The following is a 19,846-nucleotide window of genomic DNA, read 5'->3' as shown; positions in this document are numbered from 1 at the left end:
CCTGTTGCCTCTTTAGAAACTAACCTATGCTACTTCAGTATGTAGCAAAATGATAGGTATTTTAAAGAGGACTGAGCTATTCAAGTAGTTTGATAGTGTAAAAGATTTCATTCCCCTTCTTAATCAGTTTCCTTATTTAGTAAGCTCCCAGGCCCAGTGCTAAATCCTTTACATGTATATCTCATTTAATTTTCAAGGCAACCTTGTAATTTATGTGTGCTATTATCCCTGTTTTATGTAAGGGGAAACACAAGGAGAAGGAGGTTAAGTGATGTTTGCCAAGCTCATGTCCTGGATCGGGGGATTCAGTTCCACCTACATTTTATCCGAAAGCCTATGTTCTAAACCCCTTTACTAATTCTATCCAGTAAGTCAGGTTGAAACTTTTAATGATGTTCCACCATTGTTGATGGATAGAAATTGCAATTTCATATGGCTCACCTGATTCTTCTGGTAAGCCATCTTCTGGTAAACCAGATCAGAGTTAAAGAATAATCAATATTCATGTCCCACATATTAAATCTCATGTGGCTATAGCATTTATAATAGCTGCTATGTGTTGCCTTTTCAGATATACATAGATCACTTCTCTGCTCACAGTTCTTCTGCGTTTCTCCTCTCAGATGAAAAACCTAAGACCTTATCAAGTCCTTCAAGACCCCACATGCTCTGGCCCCTGCTGCCTCACAGCCCTTGTTTCTCTCTTCCCCCAGCACACTGAGCTCTCCCTCCGGAATTCCTTCCCATCTTTAAACAGGCCAGGCATGCTTTCCGCTCCAGGATTTTGCACCTGGTGTATCCTCTCTTTGCAGAGCATTCCTCTCGCATCTGTAAGCCTGCCTCCCACACTTTCTCAGGTCTTGCCAGAGAAGGTTCCCCTTACCACCCTGGATAACACATGCCAAGTACACATACGCTCCTTTTATATTCTATCTGCTTCCACCCCCACCATTTTGAATCTTTTTATAACATTTATTTCTACCAGACATGTTCTATGGGAAAATTTGCCTCTCCCCTCCCCCTACAATGTAAACTCCAGAAGAGCAAGGGCTTTATTTTGTTCTCTGTGGCATTCCCAACACCTGGAACAGAACAGTACATGTAGGCACTCACTAAAAATATATTCAAAAAAGTATTAAGTAGATCTTCACCAGAAACTGTGCAAACCCCTTACCTATATTCTTTTGATCCTTCCAGCAAACATTTTGGATAGATGTGAATAGCCAGACTTCAGAGGAGAGGTAGTTGGTGCTTCAGAGTAGTAAGCAATTGGTCCCACGCAGGCAGAACCGGGTCCATTCGGGGAGATGCCTCTGGAGACAACCGTGCTACCCACCATACCCCTTCCTTGTCTCTCTCACACTCCTGCCTCAGACCTTTTGGGTATATCTTACCCCAATTAATATTAACATGTAAATTAATATTAATAAATTAACATGTAACAAGTGCATGAAGAATACAAAAATTGTTGGGATATATCAGTTGACTCCAAGAAGCTTAAAAATCTAAGAGTTACTATGGAAAGACTCGTTAATCAACATTATTACAAAATAGCTTTACAATATTCACAAGTTACAATGCACACATGGTGAGCTTCATGTTGAAGATCTCTATAATAGTGTTTTCACTATGAAAGACTATGTCATTTAATAGGTTGACACTAAAACTGTTTCCACATCTAACATCAGTAACTAAACATGAGTGGAAATATATTTTCTGTTCTCTAAAATTTGATTGGCTTTTATTTGCTTATTGCTATTCTTGACATTTAAAGTAGAAAACTTGAATATTCCAAATATTTTTTATCTTCCATCACCTTGGAGTTCTGTCAGGAACTAAAATAAAATACTCTTCTTCGGACTTAAGAATCCAATCTTTGATGGCCTTGTGTCCCAAATGTGTTTGTGTTTTTGTTTTTGTTTTGTTTTTTAATCTTTAATCTTTAAATGCTCCTACAATGGAGTGGGGCTTTCCTATAATCTTTTGTTTGTTTATTGTCTTATTTATGTTTCTTTATTATCTTAGTAGATTTCTCAAGTGTCCTTTTCAGTTGTGAGATGTCTTATCAGTCACTATTTTGGAAGGCTGAAAATGAGACTTAATTTCTTAATGAACAAATATTTGAGTACCTAGTATATCGAAAGACTGTCACGAACCCTAAGGCTAAGCTGGGAGTTAGGATCACATACGGATGAAAAGTTAACTAATAAAAGCAAGTGGTAAAGACAAAATGTCCTAAGAATGGAAATGAGCACTACCACTCGGGGCCTGGGAGCCTAAGCAACACAGCCCTGGGAGGTGGGGGGTATGGACAAGAGCTCGGTCAGGCTGCAGAGCAGGATTTCCAGAAAGAGTAGTAGGTGCCAGTTTTGGGTTGGCCTCAAATGTCAAGCTAAAGTGTTCATGGAGAAGAGCATTGGGAATTTTTTAATACAAGGAAATGGATTAATCAAGCAATAACATGGATCCCTTTCAGTGAGGCATATTTATATAATCTCTTAGTGCAAATGTACCATTTGTACAATGAAAGGCATTGCTCTTCACAGCTGTTCTGTTAATTGTGCTGCCTTTTAGAACCACTAACATGATAGTTGCAGATGTAATACTAACATTTAGCTTAAACCACTGCACAGTGGTTAAATGTGGACTGATGGTGTAGAGTTTCTACTCATTTGACCCTACATGAAACTTGAGAGGGAAAGACGTTCCCAGCCAGGATGTAGGCTTGTGCCAGGTAATCCCATCTTCATTCCACACTTGAACAGAAACTTCAACTAAAAAATAACCATCTGCTAATTATAGGAATATGAGAGTAAATTAAAAATGTGTTTTGTTTTGTTGTTGTTGTTGTTGTTGTTGGTGTTGTTTTAAAGATTTTTTTTATTTGACAGAGATCACAAATAGAGAGGCTGGCAGGGAGGGGGTGGTGGGGAAGCAGGCCCCCTGCTGAGCAGAGAGCCTGGTGCGGGGCTGGGTCGCTGGATCCAGGACCCTGAGATCATGACCTGAGCAGAAGGCAGAGGCTTAACCCACTGAGCCACCCAGGCGCCCCAGAATGCATTTAGTTTTGATCAACTTTCAGACTGATTCATGGGTTTACGATTGCAAAACGATTTCCATAGTGTTCCCCTGGAGTTGTTGATTTTCTGTTTTTTCCCTTCGAGATCTGACTCATTCAGGATGGACCTGTAATTAGACTTTTTTTTAACATATTAAGCAGATACAGAGTGATTCATAATCTATGCATTAGGGTTTTGTTTTGGTTTGGTTTTTCAAATGTACCCTTTATATATTTATTTGTTTTAAGTAAACTCTGCCCCCAACTTGGGCTTCAAACACATGACCCCAAGATCAAGAGTCACATCCTCTACCAACTGAGCCAGCCGGGGACCCACCCCTCTCTGTGTTAGTTTTAAATAACTAATGTGAGTAAACATTTTTTGTGAGCAAGGACATGCCTACTCATGTCCAAGTCATTTAATCAAATACCACTGTCCTTTACTAAAATTTAACTTATAGCCTAAAATGCTGCATTTTTCCTGTACATTTTTCCTGTAATTACTGTGTATTTGTACTTTCTAAACAGTTTTTTATAAGATCAGAACGACAAGAAGAGGACTGACATTTATAGAGTCCCTACGAACTGTTAAACACTTTGGTTATGAGCTCATTGAGTACCTGGCAGCTTCGAGTTAATTATTACCCCTATTTTATAGTGAAGAAGCTGAGACTCAGAATTAACCAAGTGATGTGACTCTTGTGACGCAGTTAGTAAATGCTGGGAACCAGATTCAAAGCAAACCTCCTAAGTCCTGAGCGACTCACAGCACACTTCTGGCCGTTCTGTCAGTTAAATTTGGGTGCCCCAAAGCTGTGTCTTGAAATGACTAAAATACTGTCCTCTCTGAGTCCGTCTTCTTTCAGTATCCTAACCAGTGGTGATGTTGAATCTTTTTCAAACATTAAATTCCTACATCCTGCTGAAATGCGGGTGTCCTATAGAGAAGAGATTGCTGTGTTGGGTATAAAAAGCCCTTATTCTATCTTAATGAGCTGTGCAACACCAAGTAAGTAATATTGTCTCTGACATGTGAACTGAGCAATCTCAGAAGGCTTTGAAGTTCTAAAATTCTGAGATTCTAAATAAGATGTTCTCACCATATCAGCAAGCTGATTGTGTTGGAATTTGATTTCTGTGCCTAGGATAACCCCATGCACAGATGGGCGGTCATATGATGGCAGTAAGAAATCTGTTTAAAATTCTTAGGTGTCATTTTTGCTCTGCTTACTGAAAAAAAAAAAAAAGGTCATATTTTTGGATATTGGTGTTCCTTAGACAATATAATACATTTGACTGAAATTCTTACATTTTTATAATTAACAAAAGGTTAAAACCAAAAAATTTCTTTTTTTTCTTCCTTTCTCTCTCTCTCTCTCTCTCTCTCTCTCTTTTTTTCTTTAACATGTTACAACTGAAAAAGTGGAGCCCTACAAAATCATCTCTAGAGTTCCTAGTGGAGAAACTTACCACTCCAAGGGCGTAACAATTCCTGGAGAGTAGATTCCAGGCCTTTTCCTCTTTCTGCTCTTCTGATGGTTTACACATCGTCTTCTTTCGGTAGTAACCTGTCCTGAGGGAATAGAAGAAAACAAGAAAGAAAAAAACTTAGACCTACTTGGTCTCTAGGGAGGGCAGGCAGCTGTGTAAGCTGCTCCCCAGTCCAGAATACTTACCTGAGTAAATAGTAGCATCAGAAAACCCTTGCCTCCGGTGACACAGGGAAGACAAAAGGGGAAGAAGAGGCCTCCGCGTCTGCTACTGTGCGAACAGTTTTTGCAGTGCGATTCCATGATTCCTAAAAAGCCCTTTGGAGTGTGAGATGCCTATTCCCACCCCGCAAGAACCATACCATTTGTGGCAACAGGGGCCCGGGCATCCATAGTCCCCCCCCCAATCTTTACTAGGTCAGAAAACAAGTACCTCCTGTTTTAGTATAAAAGAGGCTTTGTCAGAATCACTTTAAGTATAAGGTTAAAAGCAGTTATTCACAGCACTGATACTCAATCAGTACACAGCGGTAAACGTTCTCCATTTTTAAATGTTGAACTATTTCCACACCACTCTGGGCCTAGTTCCTTCTCATAGCCACACTGCCCTGCCCTTCCCGCCGAAGCCCCAGGAATCCCTCTGACCCAGCAACTGAAGAGTGATGCTTGGTGCCTGGCTCCCAGCGGGGCTGACGGCCACTTGTCAAAAACGTTCTGAATAATACTTACATTTGCATCAGTTTATTTGCATATTTGGAAAACTTCTCATTTCTTATCTTCATGTCCATTAAATCTGAGTTTTACTCAGATTTACAATTGTGACTAAACCGAATTTTTCTGTTGAAAATATGTATACATATACAGACTCTTTGGGCATATATCCAAGTTTAGAAAGAAAATTTATGAAAATCATATTTAGCCAGTTATAATGAAATACCGAAGTTTTCTGTTTTACTTTCTATTTTCCACCAAATAATGGTTTAATAAACAGGTTGTTGCCAGAGCTGAAAAATGATTACTTTCTCCTCACGGAAAACTCTGATATTTCACTCCATAAGGAGTACCTCTGTTCTGCTCTCTCCTCTGTCCTGGATAGCTGTTCACGCTCCTTTGCTGAACTCACAAGCAATCCTGATGATGCCAGCATTTACTATTTCCTAATTATTCTGTCCAAGCCCATCTATAAAAATGTGTGACAGTTACATTTTGTAGACCTTCAAGGGCCACCGACCTGATGAACAGGCATTGGTGGCAGTGTTTTCCTCATACCCGTTGGTAGTAAGCATGGTTTTTCAGATGGAAATAAAACGCAGCATAGTGAAATGAGTAACACGTTTGTTTAACAGTTCTAAAACGGGTGCCCTGTATTTATAGTGCGAGCCTGGAATTAAGTAGTGGGGAAGTGCCCGCTGAAACTGTGACAGATGGTGGAGTGCGGCCTCCCCGCCCCACCCCCCACCTTCTGCCCCTGCGGGTAGCGTTTCTCTGTCCAGGTAAAGCTTCTTCAGGGAACAGAAGGGGTGTGGGGGGGGGGGGGGTTGGTGGATCAAGAACACGAAACTGTTATATCCTGAAATGAGGAAAGAGAAAAAGACTTGCGTTCACAGAGTTCAAAGACAGTTTTGTAAACTGTCCCATCAGCGGACATGCCAGCAATAATCCTAACTCCCCCTCCAGGACCGGCTTCCTCTTGGCCCGCCTGGCCACGGGTGGGAGAGGAGGCAGGCCCTTCTCTGCAACTGGAATCCTTGACCTCTGAGGACCCAGAGCCAGACTTGACTTTCTCCAGTCCCTCAGCCGACCCCATTCCAACATTAATCGGGGCAGGTGCCTGATTAGAGGAAGGCGCCTTCCACTTAATCAAAGGGCCCCAACCAGACCCTGTCTCTCCCCTCGGGAAAGGGAGTGGCCAGGCCTCCTTGGTATCAGGATCAGGGAGAAGGAGGCCTTTCTCTCTGGGCTCAGACACTTGGTGTCTAATGAGTACTTCCTTCCACATCGTGAAAATATGAAATAATAGCGCCTTAGCCACACTACATAACTACCTGCCAAGCCATAGAAATGCTTTTCTCACAGATGACATAGATGAATCGTCTTTAAACCGAAGCAAGGAGATAAAGCCCTAAGACATTCACTGTGAAGTGTTTGCTGGCCCTTGGCGGAAGCACTGAGCACGGGGGGTCCAGCGTGGCAGCCACCGATGTCCTGGGCTCATATCTCGGCCCTGCCACTTACCAGAAGCTACTTCAACTATGTACGCCTGTCCTCTCACCTGTAAATGGGGTCGTGCAAGCGAAGGATGGTGTTGGGATCACGGGAGTAAATGAACATGACGTGCCCAGCAAAATCGCTGGCACACAGTAGCTTTTAGTAAACAGAAACCTAAGAGTGAGCTCTTGGGATAGCTCCTATGTGGATGCACGTGGGTTTTTAGAAAGTGGGTAAATAACTCTATTTGCATTGAAATTGCATCCATAAAACTCAAAGGTACTTAGTCATCAGTTTCCTGTCTTCCTATTGCACAAACCGTTTCCTGTTCCCAGGACTGCTGACACCAGGAAGTAAAAGGACAAAGGACCTGATGAAAAGGAGCCTTGATCCTCCCAGGCTGGCTGTGTTGTCCGCAGCAGAGACCAAAGATGGAAAGCTGGCCCGGGGCCCCCAAGCTCTTCAAGACCCAGTTTTCAGCTGCCAGACAGTAGAAAGAGCTCGGAAGCAGCGGGGCGAGTGAGGAAAAGGAGGCTGCGTCCCTCCCTTTCCTGCCCTGCTGACAACGGAGCAGACAGGTAGGGGGGCCTGGAAGGTCCGGGACAGGGTGGACAGGCACTGTCCAGACTCGCAGGAGCTCACAGAACCCTGGGATCCCACCGCTGTGTTCTAACACCGACAGTTGCCGACTAACCCCAGGTTTAAAAATGTGATGCCCGAGCACCTGTTTGGCTGCCTTAGGCCAGTTCGAGGGCCTTCTCCAGTCCATGCACGGGTGGCCACAGCCAACAACACAGGCAAGTGAACAAGTAGGGTGTCTCCTAGCAGACATTCGGTAAACAAAGCAACGAGCACCCCCCCCCCCTTTTAAAATCAGACGCCATGGGAAAAAATTGCTCATGTTTTGAGGAACTTCAGGTCTGAGAGCGGGGGGTGGGGGGGGACATATGTATCTACAATCGCAAGCGGCTTCTGCAGGTCAGTTTCGTCAGGTCGCATATGAAGCAACTCGAGAGCCGGTGACAGCTCTGGCTTCCCAGGGCCTTCCCTGAGGTGACCTTGATCTCTCCAAGTGAACCCCAGAAGCCTCAACTCCGGCCAAACGAGCTCTCTGACGCTGATTTCCATCGCCTCTGGATCTGTCACCATGCCCGGCTGGCAGACAACCTCTGCAAAGCTGACCCAGAGACCCAGGACTTTCTCTCCGTGGTTTTCAGGTTATCAAAAGCAGCTTTCAGAGAATCATTTCAAGATGAAAGCCGGGGGACCCACAACTAAATCAAGGTAGCTGAAAAGAAAAAGGAATCGTTTAAATAAACACTTCTGGAATTGGGGGTCCCTCTTGAGTGAATTGCTCACTTCATTACAACACTAATGCTGAACAAAATCCACGCTTGTCTCATATGTTACCAAAAGGGCAGAGTGTCATCACTCCATACCTGGGGGGTGTGATTGAGCCTGAACGATAACTGAATCCCTGACAAGGGCTCGATAAGAATTTTTCTCTCCATATCTGTTTTTACAGAACTCACTTACTGTAACCTCTGTATACAACTGTGCACTAAGTAAGGGTAATGCTGTACAGACCACAGCAAAAAATCCCAAAGCACTGATTTTTACACCAGATTTTCCCAAGGCAAAATCCTGGTCCCATGACTAAGCTGTCAGATCACTTTGTAAATGACACAGACCTGAGCGCGGGGCTTGGGCCTCCCTCTTGGGGCTTCCCCTCCCCCATGCAGTCTCAAGCTCCGTTGCTCACTCCCTGCCTCTGCTTTTCCCCATTTTCTGTGGTTGGAGGGTATTTCCTACCAGCCCAGCAGCCTCTCCACACAGTCTCTGTGTTGCTACGAGTTACTTTAAACTTGGAACTTGCTGGTGTGATGTGATAGAATTTTTTATTTATAACACAACGTATGCATACCAGCAGCACAATGTGCGCGCACTGTAACCTTGTTCTTAATGTCTGTCAGGGAACTTCCTGGATGGGAACCATGACTGGCATCTCATTATAGCTTTTTAAAAATATTTAACATAAGACTGAGGCACTTGGGTGGCTCAGTCAGTTAGGCTTCAGACTCCTGATCTCAGCTCAGGTCTTGATCTTAGGGCTGTGAGTTCAAGCCCCGCATTGGGCTCCACGCCGGGCAATGGAGCCTACTTAAAAATAACAAATAAGTTGGGGCACCTGGGTGGCTCAGTAGGTTAAGCCTCTGCCTTCGGCTCAGGTCATGATCTCAGGGTCCTGGGATCGAGTCCCACATCGGGCTCTCTGCTCAGCGGGGATCCTGCTTCCCCCTCTTTCTTTGCCTACTTGTGATCTCTCTGTCAAATGAATAAATAAAATCTTTAAAAAAACACACACACACATAAATGAATAAATAAATAAGTGACTGAATGAATAAATAAATAATAAAAATACTTAACCGAAGATTTCTCAGTGCCATTCACGCTTCCCCTGGCCCTGTATTCAGCAGACTCGGCGGTGCACAGCATCCAGGGACGGTGTCGGTGTAGTCCAGGAAATAAAGGGGAATTGCATGGGGAAGAAAAGAACTCCAGGAAAACACTCTCACCAGGCAGGTTTATTTTTCAAGTTCTACACACAAAAATACCGTTCCTTGTCTGCTAGCTCAGGTTTTAGCTCATGTGTCTGTCAACCCCATGGGGTTTCCACGGCTTTAGTCTTTCTATGGATCCTAAACTTCCCGTTGGCTCCGGGTGGTTCAACAGGCCGTTAAGGTCCTAGGCTGTGTTTGAAATTGTTTGCAAGATCTGCATTGTTGACGAAAAGGTCCTGGTTTCTGTATAATGTTAACCATAGGAAAATATTAAGAAGTCTTTCAGAGATGAAAAAACAGAAGAGTTCTTGGACCCGCTGTTTGTTTTTCATTGGAATTGAATTGAATTAGTGGTCGACTTCACAAAACTAAAACATGCTGCCATTCACTAGCTATGTTCCCCTGTTAGGAATCAAAAGGAAGCCCCAGATCTGGGGAGAAAAGCTTCATGCTAATTAAACCTCACAGTTTGTTCTAGCAACACCCTATCTGCTCAGCAACCAGGAGTTTCTGTGGCCAAGCCATTCCAAGCAGATAGCTCAGGAGCTGCGGTTCCCCCTCTGCAGTGGTAGGCCTCCAGTGATTTTAGCTGTAAGGTGCTTCTCATCCCCAAATTCTGACAAAGGAGATTTGCAAAGCCTGTAGGCTTTCCTTCCTAATTTATTTTAAGATTTTATTAATTTATTTGACGCAGAGAGAGTGAGAGAGCACAGCAGGCCGAGCGGCAGGCAGAGGGAAAAGGAGAAGCCGACTGTACGCTGAGCAGAGGGCCCAGAGATGGGGCCTGATCCCAGGATCCTGGGATCATGACCTGAGCCAAAGGCAGACACTTAACCAACAGAGCCACCCAGGCTCCCCTCCTAATTTAATTGAAACTGCAGTTGTAATAAAAAGGTAAGTATGTGCACTGGCTTCCTCCTGACATGGACACAAAATTCTGTGTGACACAGATCCTTCTTGGGTCTGAGAGTGAAGTTCTAGAAGTGACCAAAGAAGTGGATCAACGTCCTCCATCCCCCTGCGTCCTTGGCCAGTTCCTGACCAGCCCTCTGTGTCCCCTGCGTCCCCTGCGTCCCTGGCCAGCCCCCGGCCGCCAGCCCAGCCCTTCAGCTCCACCTGGTCTCCTTCCTGGCCAGCCCCTGGAATCGAGGCCAGCCCCTCCCGCAGGCCCCTGCAGGAAGGACACAGCTTCCTCAGCCTCTCCTCATCGCTGCTGCCTCCAAAACAAACACAAATTTAAAAAAGGACAAAGGAGTTTTAGTTATAGAAAGGTCAGAGTTTTAAAAATTACAAACAGCGAGAAAAATTACAGGGTTGATAAAGAATCTCGGAAAAATCCAGCAGGGGTTCCCGAAGCCTGACCTCATTTACATTTCAATGGAGACCCAGGTCAACCCTGTGGAATGTTTCTGAACATTCTTATTAATCTTTTCTGTAGTTAGAGGTCCCCTGGCGGCACCCTTCTCTGTTACTGGGTGTGCTGCCCTAGCTCTTGAGGGATCCAGGCCCGGACCTCTGCCCCTATGACAAAGGAGTCCCGTCTTGCCCTCTCAGGCTGCTCTCTTGGGCTTGAGGCTACTTGTCCTGACATTCCGTTTGCCACCGTGGTCTCTAATGGAGCCCCTCCTGGTTGAGGTCTTGGGGATCTAGCCTCACTGCCCCTCTTCCCACAGCCCAGACCTCCCCCTCGAGCCATCTATCCCTGTTCTTGCAGTTGAGTCACTGCTCCTTCTGGATGTCCCTGTGCCTCTGGCATGGAACAGGACGTCGGTCTCTCTGTCACGGAATTCAGGTGGTCCCCAGGGCGCCTGGGTGGCTCAGTCGGTTAAGCAGTGGCTGCCTTGGGCTCAGGTCACGATCTCGGGGTGCTGGGATCCAGCTCCGTCAGGCTTTGGGCTCCCTGCTCTGCGAGGAGTCTGCTTGTGCCTCTGCCCCTCCCCCCACTCATGATGCCCTCCTCTCCCTCACTCTCTCTTTCTCCCTCTCAAATAAATAAATGTTACAGGAGAAAGAAAGAAAGAAAGCCAGCCCGGTGAGGTGATACAAGGAAGAAAATCTCCTGCTGTGATATGGGGCAGTTACCTGGATCTCAGCAATTCTCCGTGTACCTTGCTGGAAAACGGGGCTCTAATAAAACCCACTTTGGAGTGTTACTGTGAAGATGAGATGGGCAACGACTGTCAAGGCCAGACAGACGCTTGGGATCTAGGGACTGCTCGGTACGGATTGGCTGTTGGCGTACACTGAGATGGTTTCCTGTGTGTCATGTGTGAAGTGAGGACACCAAGTATTGTGCCTTCGAGAAATTTGCTGGGTGGCAAAGGGAGCAAGTAAGACCCAAATTACAAGCAATCAGCTGCCTGTTAATGTGCTTGATGTCCTTCACGAGTATTGAGCCTGCAGCGACCAGCTCCAGCTGAGGACAAGAATGGGAGAAGCTTGTCCATGTGTTCCCGCCTGGGGAGGGTAGTGTGTTGGGGCAGTGGTGATGGCCGGTCTGGCCCTAACATGAACTTGACCAGCTCAGTAATGGCTCTTACTTAATGAACAGATCCAGGCTCAGGATAGGAGCCTCCGGATGGGCTCCGGATAGATTCAGATCTGGTAGTCCCCTGTCCTCAGTAGGAAAGAGCCTTTTGGAACGTTCTTCTACGGACACCCATCATCCCTGAGCCTCAAGGCTGGTCTCCAGATGAGCTTCCCTCTGAGAGGCTGTGCTTAGCCTGAGGACCAGATTAATGGTCCAACTTCCACTGACTGTTTCGCACATGCTTGGCATGACCTGGGTCTTCACAAACATCAACTCACCTAGTCTCCCCTACAGCCCTGTGTGCTCAGCCTTATCCTGTGTCAAATCCTGACTCCAACAATTTCCAGTTTTGCAACCTTGGGCAAGTTACATACTCTCCCTAGGCCTCTGTTTCTTCACTTCTGATGAGGAGGTTGGTTGCCCCAGCCCCCAGGCTGATGAGAGGATTATAGGAGTTGAAGGCCTTGGTGAGAACACAGTAACTGTTCCTCTCGCCCACTACATGCCTCCGGTTTCCGGCCCGTTTGCAGAATCATGGCAACCAATGAGGCAAAAATTCACAGCAATTCACCAAAATGATTTCCTCTTCTTTCTGGGCACCCCACTAATCCACATTTCCCACCTCCCTTAAACTTAGGTGTGGCCATGTGACTGAGTTCTAGTCAATACAATAGGGATCAAGGGGAGGGGCTAGGTGCCCCTTCCCAGCCTGGCCCATAGAAGCCTCCCCATGTCCTCTAGCAGTCTGTCCTAGTGGGGCCAGCTGGAATGGGGCTTGCGTCCAGAAGATAAAGAGTCCCCAAGTGACTTCCCAGAGAAAGGCCATTCTGTAGACCTCTTTACCAGTATAGTTCTGTTACCCAAATAAGAAATGTGCTTTTATTGTATTTAAACTAATACGTGTTTGGCCAGTAGCCTCACTAACCCTCACTGATCCAACTCATATACCTGGAGCTCAAAAGACCAATTTTGCCGTGAATGGTCAGCACCGTGGTTGCCTGCCCAGCCAGACAACTATCTGCCAGAGCTTTCCCCTTACTCCTCCTGCTTTCCTTAAAGAACCATTGTGGTTTCACGGGAAATCTCGTGTGATTTTCTTGTGCCCTGACCCCTCTGCCAGCATCAGCAGGCAGTGCACGCAGGACTCCAGGTCCTTCCCAGAAAGCCGCCCGACCCCCCGCAGCAAGTCAGTTGTGGCTACATGCCCATGGAAACTTCAGGAAAACAGGGACCACCCTTTTCTTGGTGGGACTGCTGGCTGCGGTGGAAGAAAATATTTGAAGGATGCAGTAGCCATGGTGGCAGTCGCCGCACGGAAGGAGTTTGCCAAAGAAGCAGCTACTGAGCGCAAGAGAGCCAGCCTGGAAGAACATTTCCTTATGGCATCATTTGAGCTCCCGCAGTAATGTCGATTCATAGTTCCCATTTACCTTGGTCAGTGAACCTTCGTTTTGGTTAAGCGAATCAGAACTCGTTTTCCCATTATTTGGAACTTCAAGTTCCCAATGTACCAGCTTTGCCTCTCCCCCCAGTTCCCCCGGGCCTCTGGCTCCACACACACACTCTGCCCTCCCCCAACACCTGCTCCTGAAAGCTGCTATCTTCACACTGTATAAAATAATAAAATTCCTTAAATAATCAGTGATAATGGCAGGCATGACTTCCACTGAGAGAAGAGTATTAGTCACTCACATGTGGTCTCAACTGCTAATACTCATTCTTAGTGAGGGAACCTGGCTATAGATGCTAGGAAAAAGCATCCCATTAAGACAAACTCAGTAGGACAGCCCCCACTTTTTAAAATTGCATTGAAAAATTTTTTTTTTTTTAAGATTTCTTAAGGTAAGCGGGGCACTTGGAGGTTGGAGTTGCAAATCTCCTCCTTAATACGCTGCCTTGTGAAGGAATTTGACCAATAGTGCTTCTTCAGTGTTTTTCACTTAAAGCAACATGGTAGGGGCACCTGAGTGGCTCAGTGGGTTAAAGCCTCTGCCTTCGGCTCAGGTCATGACCCCAGGGTCCTGGGATAGAGCCCCGCATCGCATCGGGCTCTCTGCTCAGCGGGGAGCCTGCTCCCCCCTCTCTCTGTCTCTGCCTGCCTCTCTGCCTACTTGTGATCTCTGTCTGTCAAATAAATAAATAAAAATCTTTAAAAAAAAATAAAATGCAAATTGGTTACAACCTCAGAGACAAGTAAAATGGAAAATAATAATATAAATTAATTTCAACCGTTAGTTATAAGGTCATTCTCCTAGCTTTCACATTAAGTCTTTGGTCAAGTACAATATACCCCCCAGGAATAGCTCTGTAGAATACCTAATTCTCTTGCTTTGTCTCAAACAACATCAAGTGTTAATAGGCTTTTATCTTTGAGTTTTACTTTAAAATTCTTAACCGATTTTTTTATAATAATGGGGAATTTTCAAAAGCTGCTCAACTTTTCACTATCATTTTCTTTCATTCTGGTGAGGCAGGCAGACCGGCTACTTGACATCCAAGTTTCTCTCCCCATATTCGTTTCCAGGCTTCGAGTCCATTAGCTCAGTCAAAGCACACTTAGAGAAAAGACTTTCCTTGCTTTACCTTCTTCATTTTCCTTCACTCCCCGTTGCCCAGCACCACAGCACCTCTGAAATCAACTGCCAGGAGTAACCACTCCACAGAGAGTTTTAGGTATGGAGTTTTAAAATAATCTTGTGTACCCTGGGGGAGGGGCAGGTCAGGAGTTACTGTTTAATGTGTACAGAACTCATGTTTGGGATGATGAAAAGTTTCTGGAAATGGTGGTGATGGTCACACAACACTGATGTAGTAAATGCCACTGAATTATACACTTTAACGTGATTAAAATGGTAAGCCTTCTGTATATTTTGTCACAATTAAAAAAAAAATCCTGTTCATACTGCCTGTCTTGTGTGTTTGTATATATCCCTAAATACAGATGCATCACTCCATGGCTAGCAGCAACTCAGAAGGATGAAGAAGTCAGTGAAATATAAAGTGTAAAGCAATTTCATTCCTTAAAAAACTACAAGATAGAACAAAGCACACACATCCTTTGCCAGCTGCCTTTGGAAACCGGCTCTGTTTGCTCATGCGCAGAAAAAAGCCAAGCCCCGGGATGGTATTGACAAGAACAAGATGAATGACCCCCTGGAGACCATAGGGTTTGTATTCGAGTTTCCATCACCTTTTCATCCTTTTGTCCCCAATCTTGATTCACATGCAGATTAACCAAGACCAACACTTCACTAAATAAGCTTTTCACTCCAGTTTGGAAGGTAGAGGGAACATCTAAATATTTATGAGGCTTTTTCTCCCGGGTTTATGATGTGCTCTTGTTGGATGTTGAGGAATTACGTTAATGAATGCGTGCCTGTGCACACCGACACAGAAACCGGGCAAAGGGGAAAACACACACACACACACACACACACACACACACACACACACACAGCGCTTTGTAGGCACTCACCAAACAGTTCCCATGAAAAGGAAGAAAAGAGAGAGGGGGAGGAAGAGAGATTTAAAATCTGTTGCCAGGAGAGAAATAAATTGTAGGGCTCAACACAAAAGCAAGAACAAAGTTTCATCTTAGCTTTCTGGAGTTGCAAATGTAACTGTTGTTTCAAGTCGGTACAAATGTGAAGTAAAACATGCTGATTGCCCGAAAAAAAGGAGAACTGGCTACCCGGCTGTTCCCGGTGATGATGAAAAATAAAGCACAGAAGTTCAGTATTGGAAATGTATCATTTATTAGAAAACAAAGAACTAGCCAACATTTTCTTTTAAGCAGTGCTTTACACATGTTCCTTCAAGACAGACTCTTTGGGTACGAATCCATAAAAGGGTTGTCAGGGTTTTTATTGTACTGACCATATATAGTGTCTTTCTTTTCTCTGGCTTTTCAGTGTCCTGTAGATACTGTTTTCATTAGGCTAGCTAAATTCCACTTTAAAGTGAATTCACTCTAAATGTGTTTGCATGAAGTTAGATCTAGTTATGACTTAGGCTCTAAATCATCTTTAATTATGGGTAATCTTTATGATATTTTAATAGGTAAAATAATATATTAACACACTGGAACTGAAATGCAGACATATTAATGGCCTTAATATCGCACTGCTAGGAAGTCATCTTTCCAGCCCTTTAATCATCCTCCTGGCCTCCCCTTTCCGTCCTGTTCTCCTATGAACACAGAAGAGCAGAGTAGTCAGGGCCCTGCTCATCCGGGGCTCTGCGGCTTTGTGATTATCTGTAATACTTGTGCATCAGGATATGAGATTTTAAAGGGTATTTTTTCTTCTCTAAAAATAAATAAATATATATATTATATATATATATATATACACACACATACATATACATATATATGTATATATATCCTCATATATATGTATGTGTGTGTGTGTATATATATATTTATATATAGCTCCTCAACTGGTATTTATTTTCATTTGTAAGTCATGATATACAAAAAGGCTAAGATTGTGTTTGTTATTTTTTAGAATCTTTGCTCGATTCAAGAAATAATTAGCCTGGCTCTCATAACTATCTTGATAGGTACAAAAAAGGTTAAAATATCTTACCCCTGACCCCACACAGCCCACAAGGCTGCTGTGGATGAAGGAGGTAAAGCAGAAACTAAATCTCCAACTTCCCTTTTAAGTACTCAAGGCCTCTCTACACATTTGGGGACAAACTGAAAGTTAGTTGTTGAGAGCTAGTATTTCTTTCTTTCTTTCTTTCACAGTGGGGTAAAATACAGAGCATAGTCTCCTATTCCCTCCTCCCCCCCCAAAAAGCTGGTTACTTGATTAATAGTTATTTGAAGTCCAGGTAATAATTGACCCTACTTTATTTATGTAACGGTTATATAATCTAAACATTACATATTCTTAGCTTAAACCAGAGCGTCTTTAAATCAACGTCATCAATAAAAACGAAGACAAAACGTTTGCACGGAAAATGTTAACGGTCTTTCATCTGAGACCCTGACAGGGAATGGCATTAACTCAGCACTATTCCTTATTCATCTACTACTTACTTGTCTAGACAAATAGGCACTTGGCTATGTCTCAGTTGAAAGAAAACTGCATCCAGGTTTTAAGGAAAAATTTACTGAAACCTTCACAGAATTGTTCCAACTCCCTACCGCCCCAACACCACCAGAAAAAAAAAAAAAAAAATGCATTGTTTGGAAGGTATTTCAGAAGGGAATTTTGTATTAAACTTGGAAAATCGGTGTGAGTATTCAGTGAGTAAGTCCAACATATATCCCATACTTGAGGCTGCTAGAGCTCAGCAGAAGGCACCTGTCACCCAGAGCGCACCTAGTATAAAGGCACCACCCCAGACTCATCACCAGGCCTAGGCTGAACTGACATCTCCCACCCAACATACAGTGGAAAACAGCATGACTGGCCATTTAAAGGCCACAGCATCAGGCCATGATCTGCATGGAGTGAAAGGTCTCCAAGAAAATTTCCCTTTACTAAAAATACATGAGTGCACTTCTCAAGATTCCGATTAGTGATAAGCCTATATAAATCTGAGAGGATGCCATCTGTTGTTAAGCTGATTGAAATTATTATATTGGATTCACCTCAGCAGGAACAACAAACAAACAAACATATTTTAAAACACAGAATTGGGGCACCTGGGTGGCTCATTTGGTTAAGTGTCCAACTCTTGATTTCAGCTCAGGTCATGAGCTCAGGATCTTGGGATTCTCTTGCTCCCTCTACCCCTCCCTGCCTCTCAAAAACAAAACAAAAAACACAGAATACACTAAGGGAGGAAAAGTTCAGGCCTTTGCAACAGTGTTTCTGTAGAGGAACTTACTAGAATGTACTAGAACGTGCTAGAACCGCGTTCCCTGGGAATCCAAGATATCTTTTCAGGGGAGGGGGAGACTAGCACATAAAGGTGACAGCTTGCGGGGTAGAGGAAGCTGAAGAAAAACTATGTACAGTGTAGAAGTTTGGGAAAATGGAAATTACCTTTTTACCACTAAATTTCTAAAATACGTCTTAATCATAAAATCCGCCATAAACAAAGCAAATAAACTGATATTCTCATATACTCATGGTAATACTATAAGTTGATAGGAGCTTTGTGCAAGATAATTTGTTAAGATATATCATAGAATTTAGGATTTGTGTGCCTTTAGGCTATAATATCACTTCTGACAATTTATTTTATATAAATCATAGATGGGCAAAGATATAACAACATTATTATTTCTAATGAGGATTTAGAAGAAAGAAATTGCATTTTATTTTTTTTTCTTAGCCGTATTTCTATAATAAGCATGAAATAATTATATAATAAGAAGCAAAATTTATTAAGGAAGAAAGTTAGTCCCCTGCCAACAAATTGCTTGGTGTCTCATTGATTGAGTGTCCCCTCTGGGAACTTCGTGGAAACTACTCCAGTGTCACAGAAATGCACAGATTCCAAGAGTGTATGGAAAAGCTATGTGCCAGTACTCTTAAGACCGTGTCTGTCCTGGGCCTCCTGGGTGGCTCAGTTGGTTAAGCTTCTGCCTTTGACTTGGATCATGATCCCAGAGTCCTGGGATGGAGCACTGCATTGGGCTCCCTGCTCAGTGGAGAGCCTACTTCTCCCTCTTTCTCTCTCTGCCTGCCACTCTGCGTGCTTGCGCTCTCTTTGTCAAATAAATAAATAAAGTCTTAAAAAAAAAAAAAAAAGATAGTGTCTGTCCTGACATTAAAATAAAGCATGCAGAGGTCAGTGAAATGGTCATGTTTTGAGAAATGTAGACAAAATTGAAAATTTTTAATTATTTCAAATAAAAATATGTATATTTCCAAAAATGGTGTATAACGTCTCACTTGTCTTTTTAGATCTAACCAACTTCACAGCAAATATAGGCAACACTTAGCATTTACACTCTTCAATAACTTGTAGACCTCCTCTCTCATCTAACCTCTGCGTTTCCTAGAGCAACTTCATTACCGTCAGGTTTCCTGCAAACAGAAAAGTGTTCTCAAACCAGAACTGACCTGAATCTGTACTAAAACAGCAAGGAGCACATGAGATTGTCCATATGAAATGTTAAAAATGCCAGCTTTACATTCAGTGTCATTTTCCCTCAAGGGTTTATCTCATAATTTGTGTTTCTCAAACATTGTCAAATATTTGATCCTTGAAACCTTCGCCCAACTCATTGCAAAGTTTAGAAATACTGCTTGTTTCCGAATGTTGACACAGAGTTCTTCAACATGCCAGGAACAGGCCGACCAGCCCCAGCTGTTTTCATGGAAGCTGGGAGAGACGCTGGCCGTCCACATCATGACATTGTTCCAGCCCAAAACTGTCACTACCCTGCACTGAGACACATGGTTCACAGCTGAGCCTAAGTCCAAAGTGAATGAAAAAGTTTACTGGCCGGGTGACAAGCACGAGACTCCCCTGACCTGTCTACCCTTTCCTCTGACAGTGTAGACACGCACTGACTCGTTCCAAAAAAAGCTGGTTTGTAAACGGGGAAGAGCTGTCTGAGAAGTATTCGCACAATGAAATAAACATTTTTGCCCATAATGACAACCAACCAGTCAGTTCAGTGAAAAGGGAAAACATTTACTTTTTAGTAATGGGTGAGTTTACTTACTCGGTTGCCTGGTTTGTTTAGTGGTTAGTCGTTATCTCCGTGGAGGAGTCTTAAATCTGAATTCTCATCCTCTGGGGAAGAACTCCCGTTAAGGAATGTGTTAAGTTCCGATCACGGGACTGTGATCGGTGTTGGAGCACTCGGTCACATGCAGCTAAGATCGGTCACAAATGCTTCAGGTGGCTGGTGGCTATCACAGAGGCCTGGGCTTCTGTGTCTCTGTCCCTGACCCATACAATGGCAGCAGTTCGCCTTTGACTGCTTTATGTGTCAGATTTCCTGAACCAACAAAAATGCAACTTCAAAACCGATGATCCAGCCTCGCCCCTTACTCACGTCCCCCTGTACGGGACGGCGCAAAGA

The sequence above is a fragment of the Mustela nigripes genome, chromosome 5 (assembly GCF_022355385.1).
Source record: "Mustela nigripes isolate SB6536 chromosome 5, MUSNIG.SB6536, whole genome shotgun sequence".
NCBI classification, from domain to species: Eukaryota; Metazoa; Chordata; class Mammalia; order Carnivora; family Mustelidae; genus Mustela; species Mustela nigripes.
The sequence above is the reverse complement of the archived record's forward strand: the minus strand, read 5'-3'. Positions refer to the sequence as shown.